The sequence below is a fragment of the Balaenoptera borealis genome, assembly GCF_965194805.1.
Source record: "Balaenoptera borealis genome assembly, chromosome: 5".
NCBI classification, from domain to species: Eukaryota; Metazoa; Chordata; class Mammalia; order Artiodactyla; family Balaenopteridae; genus Balaenoptera; species Balaenoptera borealis.
Window position 1 is genome coordinate 73,072,207 of NC_138862.1, and position 12,235 is coordinate 73,084,441.

The 12,235-nt window shown below is 46.5% G+C and overlaps 1 long non-coding RNA gene across 3 annotated transcripts in view; it reads right to left on the reverse strand.

The window, feature by feature from the left end:
• Positions 1 to 12,235, reverse strand: part of LOC309629387 — a 102,584-nt gene that overhangs the window by 62,459 nt on the left and 27,890 nt on the right. For 2 of the 3 annotated variants that reach the window (XR_014245038.1, XR_014245039.1), the window contains exon 4: positions 1,412 to 2,473. This is a non-coding gene — a long non-coding RNA (uncharacterized lncRNA). The remainder of the gene's footprint in view (positions 1 to 1,411; positions 2,474 to 12,235) is intronic. The other variant, XR_014245037.1, reaches the window with a different exon arrangement.

The following is a 12,235-nucleotide window of genomic DNA, read 5'->3' on the forward strand; positions in this document are numbered from 1 at the left end:
AACTGGCAGTGTAAACAACAGCAAAAAGATAAGGTGGAGAAAGGGGCTGCATAATTGCGGACTGAGCAGAATTTTAAGAGACTGAAACCTGGGGATGTCCTGTTTCCATGGCCCTTGCCTGGTGGTTGTGGATTAAATATAAATATCTACCCATACTGGAGGCTGAATTCAACTCCTTTACCAAATAAGCAAAATATCAGTATCTGTTATATACAGGTAGATCTCTATTTGCCAACCTATCTCCTTCTACAATCCCTGACGGGCCTGAGACAAGGCAAACCACCTCTTCTCCGTGCTCCCGAAGCAGTGCCTTCCATGGGTGTTATGGAGCTCGTTGCCTTGGACTGTGGTTGGCAGGGAAAGCGAATCTCCCAGGCTCCGATGGACCAGTGTCTTACTTATCCAGCATCCTCAGCAGTGGAAGGCTCTCGGTGAATGTCAATTGAATGAACCTGTGTGTCCCTGTATTACATCTATCATTGCTAATAAACGTTGAAAGCCAAAGGACAAAGATGGAGTAATCAGGAAACAGAGAAAGAAGTATCCGGTAATAATAAAGTAGAAGTATAGGGTTGAAACATATTATTAAACCATTCACAGCAAGTGAAATTCTCTCTCTCTGCCTATGTCACCTCACTCTCCACATCTGCAAAGGAGGAAGTGCAGTGGACAGTTCTATGGCAGGGGACCTCGATCAAGAGTCAGGGGAGCTGTCTTTTGTCTAACTGACTATGTGACCTGCGGCAAGTCCCCTCTTATGGAATGAGATTACACTAGATGATCTCCCAAGGTCCTTACACTTCTGTCATTTTTGTAATTTTATGCTTCTAGCACCATAATCCCAAGGTATTTCATATGGCTGAAGTCTGTCCAGGCGGTTCTCAGTGAATCCTGCCTACTCAGGTCGTTGGCTCTGGGGCAGTTCTTTTCCACCCAACACCGGTCCTAATGATAAATGCAGGCTCACTCCAATTCTGGCCCCAGCTCTCTCAGGAATCAGACTTGAAAGTCATTTTCAAATTCACCTTTGGGCTGCCTTTTAAATGCTTCCTCCAGAGGCAAAAATCACAAAATGCTTTCACTAGAATGGATTTTAGAGATCATCTCGTGATCCTAATTTAATCCCCTGTCCGTGGAGAAACACAAAGTCCCAGGTAGGGAGGTGCCTTGCTCAAGGTCACATAGAGAGGTCAAGAGGAAGCATCCTGATGCCCATTTCAAGTTCTTTCCATTTCCACACCACCTCCAGCCACAGGGCCAATTCTCTGCTACCTTCTCACGCAGCTGTTTCCAAACCAATCAACCTGCCAACCAGGGAACCAACCTGTGTGTGCTTCCTACGAGCCTAGGACTGTGAACTCTGAGGCAAGTTATGTTTTTATTGTCCCAAAGTACAAGAGTAAACACTCACCTTTTGGCATAGAGCAGCGCTAGCCTGCATGGTTGAGTCTTCCTTTGATCTCTGGCACTGGCACTTAGAGTTCCACTTATTCCTTGAAACACATCTAGAGTTAGTTAGAAAGAGTTGCCTGTTTTCCAGTGGGTCAGATCCCGGTTCTGGGGCAGGATGGTTTAGGTCTGGGTAGTGCTCCGACCACGCAGGCAGCAACACCAGGAAGAGAGGAGGCCCCAGCCAGAGCAGGTGCAAACCCAGGCGCCCGCCCAGCGCGGCCCCCTCTGTCTGCTGCAGCCACACCCCCTCTTCCTGAGGTTTCAAGCCTAGACCAAGTGCAGCCCTTGCCCAGATGATGGCACTTCAGGCTCACTCAAGATGGTAATAGCGCCTTTCCTTCTTAGGCCACCACAGACAAGGATAGAATCTTTTTCCATGTAAATATATTAAATATTTAATGTAACAGACAACACAGACGTTTATACATACACGTATGTATGGTCAAGCCATTCAAGATGGCTGTTCTCTTGCTCTCTGTACATCCCCTGCTCAACCAGGCCCTGCTTCGCTCACATGACTATCCAATCCTCTTAATTACATAGGGCTTAATTAGTCCCTGGTAACTGATGAGCCCAGCTGACATCAATTCCCCCTATAAATGGTAGCCTCCTTCTTCCCTGAGTGGGGGAGGTTGTTGCCATGTCCTGCCCACTATCTGCTGCACACAGTGGGGTGTTGCTCCAGGACCCTTTGTGTAAGATCCCATGTCCAATAAACCATTGGTGTCTCTGTCGCTGTCTCCAGGCTCTTTCTTTGGTCTCGAGGTTGGGCAACTACAAGGCTCACAAGCCTGTGGGGTGCAGCCCAACAGTGTATTTTATGTTTACAAATACTTGCACCATAAAGTGATTTAAGAAGACATTTTTTGAATTGCTTACTCACAGGTATCTCTTGGAAGTTCTTCGCTGTTCATGTTACTGCTGTCCAGAAATAGTATAATCTGTTATTTTAAAATTTGCTGCTATATGGTAGGAAATGATCCCCTCAGTGGAAACGATCCATTTTAAGAGGAAACATTTACTAAAAGAAAATTGAAAATAAACAAAACCAGATGTGATAACATTTATAGATTGGAGGTTTATAAAATAAAATTTAAAACACGTTTGTGGTAGAAAACTTGGAAAATACTTTTTAAGAATCTGCAATCCCATCACCTACTGCAGTGCCATCTAATACGGCAGCACTAGCCACATGTTGCCATGAGCACTTGAAATGTGAAAATCTGAATTGAGATGTGCTATAGGTGTAATATACACCCTGGATTTTGAAGATTCAGTATCAAAAAAAATGGAGTATAAAGTCTATCATTAAACACTTAAGTGTTTGACATTATATTTTGGACACCTTAGATTAAACAAAATATATTATTAAAATTAATTTCGCCTGTTTTTAATGTAGCTACTAAAAACCTTAAAATGACATATGTGACTCATGTTACATTTCTATTAGACAGCTAGGTCTAGAGAAGACACTGCTAGTATTTTGGTGTATTTCATCCATTGTGTGTGTTTTTACAGTTGAGGAGTCCAGCCTCCTGCTTACAAACCCGTGTGATTTTCCAGGCCTGACCCCAGGTAAGGCTTTCTCTGGCAGCCACACCGGGAAAGCTGCCCTCCCTGCACTGGCCTCGGCGCACAGCCCGGGCAAAACAGTCTCTGGAGAGAGTCGCAGCCTAGTCTCAGGCTTCCTGGCCAGTCAAGCCCTTCACATATTTACATCCCTATCCCTGGTATCTTCATGCCTGGGTCTCTTTATCTGAGGGCTTGGGCAGAGGTCTTCCAGGCACCTCTGCTGAGACCTCTGTATGAAGGGAGGTGGGAGGACCTTGCCGTTTCTCCCCACTGGGACTCAGTACCCAGCACTTCTCCATTCTCGGTCCTCCGCCCCCCACCCCCCACTCCCGGGTCTGTCAAGCTGCCAGAGCCTCTTACTCAGAACCCCTTCAACACTGAGGTCCCCCCACAGCAGCGCTGATCCACACGGCCCTACCCCAAGGTGTCGTTTCACGGAGAAGATGAAACAGGAGGAAGTCAGCGGCTTCTCGGATTTAGCCTCCTGCTTATACTATCACAGCAAGTGATTAAAGGCTTCACTGTTACTTTCATTTTGGCTCACTGTTGCTTCAATCAGCTATTCCGACACCTGACTGCTCTTTCTTCCAGCTCAACTGAGCTCCTATTTCTTTTTTAAACAAAATGGGGATCTTACTGAAATACGATTTTCTATCTGTATCCGTCAGGGTTCTAACAGGGGACACACAGCACCATCAAATTAGGATAATTCAAGGAGGTTTTATTTATAAAGGGGTTAACTAATAACAAAGATAAAGTTGGAGTATGGGACAACCACAAAGGACAGTTTAGAAACCCAGGGCTAACAGAGCAGAGCTGCTACTCTCCCTAAGTCTGATGGGATAAGGAGAGAGAGAGGTTCCCAGAACCAGGAAAGAGAGCTGTGCAGAGTTGGGATGCATTGAAAGGAAGGAAACAGCCAAACTAAGGCCATGTCACAGGATGGAGCTGGGGGAATAAATACCTGACACCCCTCCCTTCCTTCCCTCTAACGCTGAGGTTCTCCATCGGCTGAAACCAATCAAAAGCCAGAGGACAGGGAACCCCTGTGGCTGTGGTCCTCTGTCAGTGCAGAAAGCAGAGTGGAGAAGGGGGAAAGTGAATCTAGAAGCAAATTACTATCCGGCACTTTCCTCGTGTAGCGTTGCCCTAAGCCGTAGCCTATTAACCTGATTTCCTTCCTAATGCAACCAGTGCCTAGTCCTAGTGCCTACACTGACTGAGTGGGCACAATTTACAGGACCCCCAACCCAAATACCTCAGTCCCATTTGGGTTTCTAGCCTGGGGTAGATTCAGAGGATACTGTTTGATGCTGTGTGTGTGTGTGTGTGTGTGTGTGTGTGTGTGCGTGTGTGTGCGCACACATGCACGCACATGCAAACGTGCATGTGTTATCATCTCAGTCCCTCCCAGAACATGCTTCCTTCAATATTAGCTCTGGGTAGGACCCTACCGCTCCAGGGCCTACATGCCTATGGCTTTGCAGAGGTGACCCACCTCTGGTGGGCTGGTTCCCACCCACCCTAGAGTCTTCTTTCTTTACCTTGTCCCACACCTCTCACCCACCCACCCCACTCCACTACTGTTTCTCCTTGCTGGGCAACCACAAGTGACTGGTGCCCTCCCAGACACCAGTAATCCGCTAAGAGGGGGGTCTGGGAAAGGTGAATCTCCCTGGGACAGCATGCAGAATGCCCCACTCTCTAATTGAATCTCCAATTGTCTAGTCCAAGTTTGCTGGGAAATTAGATAAAGAAACTACCAAGGCTAAACAATCCTGGAGCTGAGGTCCTGGGAAAGTGGCAGGGAGAGGACTGCACGTGAGAAGACAGGGTTGACCTTCCTCTTCTATCATCTGTCTACAAAGCCAAGGGATGCTGAGTTGAGGCTGAGACCTGCCAGATGCCAGGCAAGGGGTTCCAGTGTCAGTGGGGAATCTGTGCTCAGGGACAAGGAAGCTCCTGTTTGAAAAGTAAGCTGGACCCCAAGAGAGGACTGTAGAAAACACTGAGAGAAGGTAATGCCACGGTGGGGATGTGGCGAGCAGAAGGGAGTCGTTTTATAGAACAGGAAACAATCTGTTGCAGGGATTATTATACCTCAGGAGCAAGAAGAGACAATTTAAGTTTTGGGGGAGAAGGCAATTTGAATGTAACCTGATGAGGGTGCCATCTGAAGGAGCATTCATTCTGTGCTTGTCAAGGTCCTGAAAATGCAGGAGGACCCACAGCCACCAGGGCAAGCCCAAGGCAAAGAAGCCTTTCTGGCTGGGAGGGAGGTGAGCCAGCAGCAGTGATGTCCTCCCAGCACAAAGGAGGCACATTGATGCCAGCCTGGTCGTCAGTGTCTGCCCAGTCATCTGACGTCCATATCAGATGCAGCTTTATATGCCTTCATTCATCCCCTCTTTCATTCACTGGTCCAACAAACATTTAATGGAGCTTTATGCTGGGTGAAGTGCCAGGCACAGAGAGACATGAAAGAAAAACAAGTCAGTGTGTCCACCACCAGGGAGCTAATAGTGTTGTGTAGGAGAAGACATTTCCAAGTTTCCAATGCAGTGAGGGGCTGTGATGGGAAGGAAGTAAGTTTTAAGGATTAGGGAGGAGTGAGGAAGACTTCACTTAGAAGTGGAGGGCTGTGGGAAGGAGGAGGGGAATAAGAGTTTGTCAGGCAGGTTAGGATTAACAAGTATTTCTTGACCCCCTCCCAATAAAAATGGAATGCAAAAAAAGCAAACACAAAACCAAGACAAAACAATGAAATGCATAATTCATAAGGATGTACTAATCTTTCTTGTGAATCCTGTGACAGAGTTTTTCTCTGGGATTTAAGGTGGCATCTACACGTTAGGTTTTCCATGGATAAGGATGAGGGACCCTGGAATCCCTTTGTGTTCCCAAGTCCTCCAGGGGCTGGCCCTTGGTCAGCTGCTGAAGAGTATACAGATCTGAGGAATCGCTAATGGTGGAAAGCTGTGAAAAGATCCCTGGGTAAGGATTCCAGGTTTCCAAGTCAGAGAGATTGAGAACTGCCAACGGCAGCTCACGGCCTTTAAGATGCTCCTGGGTGAGAACCTGAGAGGCTGATCCCACTGAGACCCCAGGCTTGAGGGACCTCGGATAGAAGGCTTTTTCTTCTGTGCCCCTTGTCCAGCCTCACCCTCCAGTTTATACTCAGCTTTGTCTCCTGCACTTGGGAAGTCTGCTCCCCTTAGAATGGGGCTCAGCGCATAGCCCATTCCCAACTCCTCCATCCTGTCGTAGATTTCTGGCACAATACCTTCTCCTACGGCAGACCTAACAGGGCTCCAGTTTCCGCTTCTGTTAAGCCCAGGGGAGTCTGGACACAGTAGAAACAATAGCCTCTAAAAAGCACTCACTTTTTCTAACTTACCTTACTGTTCTCTTCCCCACGGGACCGGACCCTCTGGCCTTCCCATTGTCAATCACTACTGGCCCTTTGAGAGCCTGCCATCTTGGAACCCACTCTCCCAGCCACAGGCTTAAGGTAACCAATAACCTACAGCAGAAAGAACATAAAATTACAACATGCACATAGATCCTGTCTCGATGAGAGTGAGCAGAAATGATGCCCAATCTCCAATCTCCAAGCAGCCCAAACAGTGTGTACCACACACGGGCTGATAGATCTGCAGCCGAACCGAGAACTTGAAAGAGGCTCTTTAAGGAGCCAAAGCAATGGCAAGGAGAAGTCTGATGAATCCACCAAGGGCTCATCTACATATCACCAAACAACTGTCTATGTCTTGTTCTCCTCTGTGTTCCCTGGATGGTTCCTGTTTTCCACGCGCAAGACACTCAGTACTTATTTGTTGGATGAACGAATGAATACGTGAATACTTAGATGGATTTGTCTCAAACTGTCTGAGGTTTTGACTACTCTGATGAGATATTTTGGGGTAATAAAGACCCAGGCATTGAATATTTCAGTACATATGAAAACATCTGGAACTCACATATTTCCTTGTCATTTGCACCCTAGGAAACTATGCATTACTGGGCAGAAGCAAGAAAAAAATCTCTGGTGCTTGTTGATAATCATGAGGGAAAGAAGAAATTGTGGCATGTATGTCTGTGTGTGTGTGTAGCTGAGGATAGGGAAGAAGAGAAATAATTCAAAAATGGAATATCTGAAGTTTTAAATATTTTTCTTTACGAGGACTTCCCTGATCAGCTCCCTTAAAGAGGACCCCATCCCTTGCCATTCACATCATCCATCAATCAGTCTTCAGGGCTCTGCTCCGAGGTTGTAGTTGGTGTCCAACTACAAGAGGCTGGTGTCCACTTTCCCAGCTCTGGGGCCTCCCATGCAGATGTCAGGGCCTTGTGCAGGAATGATGACAGCGTCTAACTCCGCGGCTCTCTCACTGCAAGGAAGACCGTCCTAACTGTCCACCAGATGCCTGCTGTCCCCTCTTAGGGACGATGATGCGTTGGGTAATTCTATAATTAGGGCTAGACCTGCTGCAGAAAAGGTAGAAGCCCTGTCTTGGGTCATGGCTCAGTACCGGCCAATGGAATAGTGGATTCCGCTTCCATCCTAAGGAGTCAAGGGTGCTGGAGAAGGAGGTAGGCAGCTAGAGCTGTATAACAAAGGTTAGAGGGGAAGAGATTGTTCCCCATGGCCCCAGTGGCCTGGATTGGGTCTGGGTAGCAGCTTAGGTGTGGTGAATGCCAGGCAAACCTACCAGCTCCACAGAGACAGGGCTTTTGCCTCCCAGCTGATGCACAAGCAGGGGAAGCCAGGGCTGCCGCAGGAAATGGGGTGTTCCTGGGGTGCAGCCACCAGTGTGGTTCGGGGACCTCACAGTCATGCTGCCTGGGAGAGGAGGGCTCAGGGAGCAGGCAGGAGGGCCGTGGCTAACGGGCGGAGAACTGGCCACATTTGAGAAGTCTCTTCCTCCCCCCCCAAATGGCAAACTTTCCCTAAACACTGACATGAAGCTGTTTATATTTCCTAGCCAAAGATGAAATGTCTCACGGACCAGATTTGAAGACGAACAGTTTGTAAACTTTCTTTCTCTTCATGTGGTATTGGGGTGGGAGGCCAGAGAGACATTCATAGAAACACACACAGACTGACACAGCCATGATGAATTAGTCTTTCTATGAAGTATTTGACCACACACATGAAATTAATTGGAAATCAGCAGTCAGCCCTAATATCTGTTTATACCCAAGTGAAAAAAAGTCAGACTAAGTTTCTGTTTTTCTGACATTTTAAATAGCATGAAATAAAAATCCAACAACGACAGACAGCAAACGCTTTGTTTCTTTTATCTGGGGGGTGGGGAGTGAGGAATAAAAATATATCTCCTACTCTTGTCAGTTAATAGATTTTAGTGGAATTGCCAGGCCAGGGAGTATCCTATTACACTGAAAAAACCAGACTGGGTTTCTACTTTATTACTAGCTCTGGGATCAACTTCATGGTTTGACTGATGTTTTCTTTTTTTTTTTTTTTTTCTTTTTCTTTAATGAAAATGAAAGTCCTTTGTTCACAATCTCTCTAAACTTTTAGAATAATCTAATTGTTCTTAAGTCACATGGTTCCTGTGCGGACACAGGAAGGGCACTTCTAAAACCATAATCCTAGGCTATAAAAAAAACCAGGGCGAATGATCAAAGGTGAACTGCCCATTTACAACCCCTCTTTCAAGGCCCCTTCCCATCTTCCTGACAGTTTTATAGAAGTGTTTCTCTGTTGCTGCAACCCAGATCAAAGGTTTGGATGCGAGGTTCTCCCCACCCCCGACCTGGCACGGAAGGAAAGGATTACCCCAGGAATTAAAAACCTCAGAGAAGTGGGCTTACCCACCTCCCTGTGGGGTGGGGGAGAGCCCTGGAGCCTTTTCTTGATGATAGGAACAGAGCCAAATGGAAGCAGGGGTGCCCTCTCTCTGTTCTTGCAGCGGAGATAAACCTACTCCGACATCCAGCCTTCAAAGAGAAATTTTCTGATCTTTTGTGCATAGTTTTAGTTAATATCTACAAGTTGCTAGAATCATGTTTATTTATTGGTCAATGACCTTCCTTTTCCTCCCACCCATGTTAAACCCAAGCAACAGTCCCCTCCCAGGGCACTGGAAACTCCCCGGAAACCCTGAGTCTGGGCCGCAGTAAGCAGAGAGGGAGGTGGGAAGAAGCTGCAGGGCGTGTTTCATCGTTTTAGTCCACAGCTTCCTCCATTTGGTGATTTGTTTTCAATACTACCGGCCACCTTTTCCTGGTCACACCTGGATCTACTTTAGATTTTAATGGTCAAGGTAAATTTCCTGAGAATGCTACTTTGAGGGCTGGCTCTGCCTCCGTCCCTGGGGACTCAGTGCCTAATCCTGTAAAGACACACCAAGATCAGGAACAGGAGTGCCATGAAGCTCTTCTTCCTCTGGAAAGCACCAGGCCCACTTCCCCCACTTCTATTTAGCCCTGACCCTGCATACTAGGGTTTGATTAGGGCAGACCCTCATGGCAGGGGTGTTGGCAGGGGTGGAACGAGCAGATTCCCAAAATTATGTAATCTTTTTGTTTAAAGGGACTTGAGAGATCATCTAAGACTCACCCCCCCCACCCCCCACACCCCACCCCCACCCTGTGGTATAGAGGAATCCTACAGAGAAGCAGGACAAGCCTGGTTCACCCAGAGTCACCCATCCAAGCCAGATCCTGAAGCCAGATCTCCTGACTCAGGCCTCTGCTACCTTAGAGCTCAACATAGGATGCCCCCTAAAGAACTTAAACTCTTGGAGAATTTGGTCCCTTGGGGACTGCTAGTTTGACTGGCTGTTCAGGGTTTAATGACAATGGGTATGGAGAATTGCTTTGGGAGATTGGTAATCCAGACATATTCTCCAAAACTGCCACTTCTAGGGGGGACATTCAACCCCTGAGGACCCTCTGCATTCTGGCTGGGCCGGTTTCTCCACCCCCAGTTCCCTAGTCCCAGTAATTACCCGTGCTCTGGCCAGATCCCTCTCCTCACTGTTCCTGCTTCCTCTCCTTGCATAGTCCCATTTGTCCTGCCCGGAATGCATCCTGCTCTCATCTTCATTTAAGCAATTCCTACCCATGCTTTAAAGCCCATTTCAAGTTCCAGCTTGTCTTCCTCCTGGAGTAGTACTTGTTATCTACTCTAGACCTTTGCCACTCAAAGTGTGGCCACAGACCTGCAGTACCAGCCCCACCACAGAACCGCTTAATCAGAGCCCGCATTTTAACAAGGTACCCTGGTGACTGGTATGTACAATCAGGTGTGAGACTCACTGCTCTTAAAGAGCGGTGCTCCAAGTGTAGTCCGAGGACCAGGACCAGCAGCATTAGCATCACCTGGGAATTTGTTAGACATGCCAATTCTTGAGCCCCACCCCAGGCCTACAATCAGAAACTCTGGGGGTGGTACCCAACAATTTGTGCTCTAACAAGCCCTCCACAGGATTCTGATGCATGCTAAAGTTCAAGAAACCATACACAGTCCTTATCTTACCCAGGGACTTCACAGGCATATGATCATGGTTTAAGGCTCCATATTGCTGTCTTGAAATTCTTGACTTTATCTTTGAACTTGTGTTTTGCAAGTGAAGTCTGATGAGACATTGGAGCCCGCACGTGAACAGAGGAGATGTCCACCACCATTCCTTGCTCCTCCATTTGCATATAGCATTCACAAAGCCCATGAGTGCAGAATGCCAGTGGATCCATAATGCATGGAGTTCAGCCAGACTCAAAGTGAGTACGAGGTAAGTGTGTTATATCTATGACCAAGTCAGTGGGGTGATGACAGATCTGAGAAGCTACGTTCTCCCTTAGAACTAGAACTTGCTTTGTACACTGAGGAAGGTAATTTAAGAAACACAAATGACCATGGAACCCTATCATATCCTTTCTTACTCAAGTTACTTCCCTACAGCCAATCACTTATGCCGAATATTGTGACACAGAAGGAAAGGGAAAGCGAGGACAACCCATAGTTCCTTTTCCTTTCCATCCTTTCTTTCTCATCAATAAGCCAAAGGTAAAGAGTGTTGGTGGAATGTATGAATGTCAAAAGGTTAAATAAAAACAGCTGCGTCGGGGCTTCCCTGGTGGCGCAGTGGTTGAGAGTCTGCCTGCCAATGCAGGGGACACGGGTTCGAGCCCTGGTCTGGGAAGATCCCACATGCCGCGGAGCAACTGGGCCCGTGAGCCACAACTGCTGAGCCTGCGCCTCTGGAGCCTGTGCTCCGCAACAAGAGAGGCCACGATAGTGAGAGGCCCGCGCACCGCGATGAAGAGTGGCCCCACTTGCCGCAACTAGAGAAAGCCCTCGCACAGAAATGAAGACCTAACACAGCCATAAATAAATTAATTAATTAATTTAAAAAAAAAATTAAAAAAAAAACTTTGGAAAAAAAAAAAAACAGCTGCGTCTGCTTTTGCAACATTTCCTCTGTTCTGGTAAGATAGAATCAATATACACGTACAAACTGCAAAATGTGAATTGTGTAATTTTGGTAGTTCCAAACGCTAGTTAAATGCTCTTATATTGCATTACATAATATAAAGATGAAAGGTAAAATTCATGTTAATAATTGAAAAAAATTTTAATTAGAACAACATAAAATAAAAAACACCACAACAAGTCAAGAGAGACTGCAGAAGAAAGGGAAAAGTTTTATATTTTAGTACCTTTAACAGCATTTTCCTGCTTTTTGAACAAGGGCCTCCACATTTTAATTTTGCACCGGGGCTAGTAAATTATGCAGCCATTTCTGTCCTATCTTGTCCAGTATTCAAATGGGAACACTTCTGAGAATGACATGGAATGCTATTAATAATTCCCTCAGGCCACAGGTACAACTGGGCCTATCCTAAGCAGCCTAGGACATATGGTCATCCTAAATTTAAAAGTCCATAATGGTGAAGGAGGAAGCAAAATAGCAGGAAAGGCATTCTGCTTTCTTTCTGTCAATTGTAGGAAACTTTACAGAATTATATTTTCTAAAAGTGCATTGTGTTAACTAGCAGGCTAACTCTAGATGTTTTAACAAACCATACGATGGGCTTGGAAATAGATGATGCCTGCTCTTTCCCTGTTCTTCTGCACATAGTCAGAAGAATCTTCTTGGTTATTTATCTTTAGCTTCCCCAACCCTTGAAACCTCAACTTTTTGTGTGCTTTTGCTTTCCTCTGACATTCTTCAAAGTTTGT